Source organism: Taudactylus pleione, unplaced genomic scaffold, assembly GCF_031769625.1.
Source record: "Taudactylus pleione unplaced genomic scaffold, aTauple2 ptg000095l, whole genome shotgun sequence".
Lineage (NCBI taxonomy): Eukaryota > Metazoa > Chordata > Amphibia > Anura > Myobatrachidae > Taudactylus > Taudactylus pleione.
Window position 1 is genome coordinate 24,211,060 of NW_028284497.1, and position 5,018 is coordinate 24,216,077.

Genomic DNA, 5,018 nt, shown 5'->3' on the forward strand with positions numbered 1-5,018 from the left:
TTGCAGCTGCATTGCGTTAGATTTTGTAGCTGTGCTTACTATTGTAATCCATACTGAATCAGGCCCTATGTTCAGAAAAAAGGGATTTTCCCTCCAGCACACTGTAGCAAAATCAAAAATACTTAAATCCTACATAATAATAGAGTTTCAGATGTATTAGTTACATACATTTGCAAATATATGAATAAGCACCAGGCCAATCATCAAGGCTCCTCAATACTGGCGTCCCTAACATTAAGGGGTTCACGTCCGAGAAGCAAGGCACCCCAAAAAATTCTAGCCAAGGACCATCCCCAGGGCATCACACGAAAGGGGGAAAAAAGGTGATAGTAAAGTGTAAAGGATAGATGTGTAAGGATAAATCAATAAGTATTAATGAAGTGTCAAAGAATTAAAATTACATAAATAACATACAAACAATTAGAGAAGTGATAAAAATATCTATGTGAATTAAGTGGTGATGCCATGAGAAAGGTCCAGCCAGAACAACTCCGGGAGCCTCACTCCCAAACACTTACCCCAAAATAATTATTGCTACATAATAGTAGCACCCACTCTGGGTCATATAATTACAAATTAGTGTACTGCATGATAACAGCACATGTATGAGCTGAGAGCTAACTTACCTTGGAGGTACCCCAAAAAACCTCCAAATGGCAATATAAGGATCAGCACCTCCTCCTAATGCTGACTCCCTTCATACCTCTCCAAACTGTAAACAAAAAATATGGTAGTTGCTCAAATCAGCTATAATGACATACCACAGGTGCTTGTAAAGGGTGGGATTTACACTGAGCACAGAAAAAAGGGATTTTCCCTCCAGCACACTGTAACAAAATCAAAAATACTTAAATCCTACATAATAATAGAGATTCAGAGGTATTAGTTACATACATTTGCAAATATATGAATAAGCACCAGGCCAATCGTCAAGGCTCCTCTATACTGGCATCCCTAACATTAAGGGGTTCACATCCGAGAAGCAAGGCACCCCAAAAAATTCTAGCCAAGGACCATCCCCAGGGCATCACACAAAAGGGGGAAAAAAGGTGATAGTGAAGTGAAAAGGATAGATGTGTAAGGATAAATCAATAAGTGTTAATGAAGTGTGAAAGAATTAAAATTACATAAATAATATACAAACAATTAGAGAAGTGATAAAAATATCTATGTGAATTAAGTGCTGATGCCATGAGAAAGGTCCAGCTGATTGGCCTTTTGCTTATTCATATATTTGCAAATGTATGTAACTAACACCTCTGAATCTCTATTATTATGTAGGATTCAGACCCTATGTTACCAGGTTTTGTTAAGTAGCAAAGGGTGTTAAAACCTTTACTGATAAATGAGGCATTTGCCTCTACTTGAGGAAGACAACAGGTAGTGACTACCACTATAGCTTGTTGTAAGAATAGAGCCTTCCAGGCAAGCTCCTTTTCTGATACTCTTGTATCCCAGTAGCCCATCTCATGTCCTATGATAAAAAGGCAGGTGAGTGGAGTGCTGACATTTAACTAATATACAGCACATATACATATATATACATACACATCACACAGGTATCCAAAACTGTGTGCCTATTAAGGAACTATCTATGAAACACATGGACAAAGAAGGAAAAGAAGAACCCCTTCCTTTAAATAGACTGGTCCTGTATAATGGAACCCCATCTGATGGACCCCGCGTCATGTTTAGTATGCCTGAGTACCAAACTCTCTTAGAATAATCTGGTGCCCCTGACTTTCTGGAACACCATCCCATGTATCTTCAAACAAAGAAGACTGACAATTTTTTATACAACTGGTATAGTACAATGATTACCAGTGTTATAATTTCTGCTGACTTCTAGATGGAGACAATTTCTTTGAAAGAATGAACTGACTACTGGACAAACTTTTTTTCCTATTCTTTAATTCTGTCAGAGCAACTGAGTGGTCCATAAACCTCTGTACAGAATCAGTCATTCCTAGAGACTCTGTGCCTGATGAATGACATGTCTGCTGTCTGTCGTAGCATTGCTCAAATATAGCATAGAGCTTTTTTTCAATGCTTTTAGGACCACTTTTTAGTTCTGGCACCTTAAATTTGTTGGCCACATCAAATACCTGTGGCATCTTTTATAACTAGGTGGATTATCATCCAAGAAATAGCCAGGCTGAGACCTGCATATATTAAAAGCTTAGCAAATCTGAAAATATACCATATGACCATGATCACCAGGGCTGGCAACAGAAATCTTGGGGCCCAGTACAAACATATGTTTGGGGCCCCCTCATTACTGTAGGTACAAAGTTGAAAGAAGCAGGGCAATGTACAGTGGTGTGTAATTGGTGATGTAATAATATTCATTTTAATATCCCCACAACACGTGTCCTCTCCAACAAAATTGCACTGCAACACACCCTATGGTCCTCCCCAATATGTAGCAACTTGTATATATTAGGCTGTTTGTTAATGTGATTGCGGGGTATATATTTATTAAGCTGATTTTTACATAAAATTATGTACAAACTGTAGTTTCTGCATAACTTCATCTATTGTTGCTATGTCCTAATAGCACAATACAGGAGATTTCACAGAAATCTGAGGCAAAGTGATAATTAGCACTTAAGATCGCAGTCCCCATTATTGTCAATGGGGACTATGATCTGACCTCTATGTGCTAAACTTAAAGTTTAGCCCCAGTTGTTTACACCATCTTCAGATGATGTAAACTACTGTAAGTCTATGGAAGCTGCAGGGGCAGGAGAGAGATCTTTAGATCTATCCCTTTGCAGTCCCCGGCTGGCTTCATAAGCTGGTGCTGTGCACATGTACAGTGTCAGCTTTCCCCAGAGAAGTCTTTCACTTCTGTGAAAGACTTCTACAATTTGCTGGGGATATAACTGGCAGGGACAGTGGTTCCCCTTGGTACATAGTGGGGATATTTCCATAAAAACATATTCCCGACAAAATGGATACATAATAATCGTGGCAGTACATAGACCCCTGTGTTTCTGTTAGACTGTTATACTATTAAATCTAGTTGTATATTTGGATATGTCTTTGCTTTAGCAAATTATTTGTTTGCTTAGTATATGAACAATATCCTATTTATGTAATTTTATTATGATTACAATTCTAACTGAACACTTTTTATTCACACTATTATTTCTTTTGTAAGTCAATTCCCCACCTCAATTTTCACATGGAAGTCATGTAGACCCCCCCCATCCATTTCAGACCCACTCTAATTCTGTCTTGGAAGATTGAATAACAACCTTCCTTCCCCCCCCCAGTTCTCCCATGGAAGCCTACTCCCACCCTCCCCCACCCTGAGTTCTATTAGGGAAAGCAGTTTTCACTAAGATGAAACTGCTTTCCCTTTGCAGGGCTATAGCTAACATAAACACACGTGTGACGCTGCAGCTACCCTCCATGTGCGTGGTCTGCAGCCTGTTTCCCAACACTGGCCAAGCTCGTCCATCCCATCTCGGTCTCTTCCCCACCTGACCTGCATTGTGCATGGGGCAGGCAGTCTTGGCTCTCCAACCCTATGCCGGCAGCGACTGGTCTTCATTGGTAGACTGAAGTCTGGTGTTTTCAATGCATACTGGAGCTAGGCTGCTGCTTACATAACCACAACCGAGGATCTCACTTTGCAGCACACCCTCAAAGTACATGCATATGCAGTGCATCATGAACTGCATAATAGGGAAAAATGAGGCTTGTGCCGGGACCTTGCCAATGCTCTGGCCCGGTACATGTGTCCCCCTAGTACCCCCCCATCGCCGGGCCTGATGATCATTTTAGACAACTAATGCAAAGAATAGAAACATTCTGATTCACTGGCAACAATAAATCCATCCCTAAGGACAGCCTCTGCCCTTGTAAGAAAAGCATCCTTTGATACTGTACTTTAAAGAAAAAATGCAGAAATAGGGCTTAATCCCTATTTCCCCATTATAAGAAGGCCTGCTAGACTTGTATTGTTACAATAGGATGTCAGGACAATTTACCATTTTGCAACAACAAATTGCCTTTATCACTTAGTGTGTACAGGTGATTGCAGTTCCTAGCAATGGACGCTTGGCCTAATTGTGCTGCAAATCAAACCCAGCGACAATGCAAGCCACCTGTGGTATGCTAATATAGAAGGGAACAGTGATTGTTCTGTCCTTCATTAACTCATTCCATTGTATACAGGCAATCTCTGCTCAAGGCCATTCATTCAGATGTAGGAATAAATGCCTGTTGCTTCAGTGTGTACCCAGCTTAATATTGACACAACTGCAGAGCTATTTTCCTCTTAGAGAATTCACTCACATCTGACTGAGCTAACTCTGGTTTCAATCAGAAATGGATATGTGCAGGTGAGCATTACTGTGTCTATACACCATATGCCTTTCTTTACAGACTCCACACTAAATTTGTCCTTAACAATTCATATATCTGAAATATATCTAGTGAACTCAACAAATGTTTTATGTCATAAAAAAAATCCTTATTCAGATACATTTCTGACCATTGTGTCAAGAACTAAATCAACATGACACCCTATTTATCTCCAATACTTGTATCCACAGCACTTATTATTTCCCGGTGATACCTACAGCATCTGGTATTCCAAGGTGGTCTCCCATCCAAGTACTAACCAGGCCCAACACAGCTTAGCTTCCAAGATCAATGACATTGGGCATGTCCAGTGTGGTGTTGCTGTAGGTCAGTGTGGCTGTAAACACAATCATTGCCGAAGAGAAAAATAATAATTAGACTTTTACATTTTCCTGGACCAAGCTGAACTTTCCCAAGAACTAGTCCATCCTAGTCATACATTCTGATTTATTAACATTAGGCCAACACAAGTATGAAAATTTCATAAAATTGGCAATGTGCTATTAAGTGACTAAATGATATATATTTCTAAAAAAAAAGCACTTAATTATAATATATAAAGATTTAAAACTATTTTCAATACATAAAGAAGCAACTCCCTTAGTAATATTATTAGGAGTACAGAAAAATAATTTATCAGTTCA

General features: G+C 39.3%; 1 pseudogene; it reads right to left on the reverse strand.

Moving 5' to 3' along the window:
- Positions 1-4,585: 4,585 nt before the first annotated feature.
- LOC148526679 (5S ribosomal RNA) lies at positions 4,586-4,703 on the reverse strand (annotated as a pseudogene).
- Between the last annotated feature and the right edge of the window lie 315 nt (positions 4,704-5,018).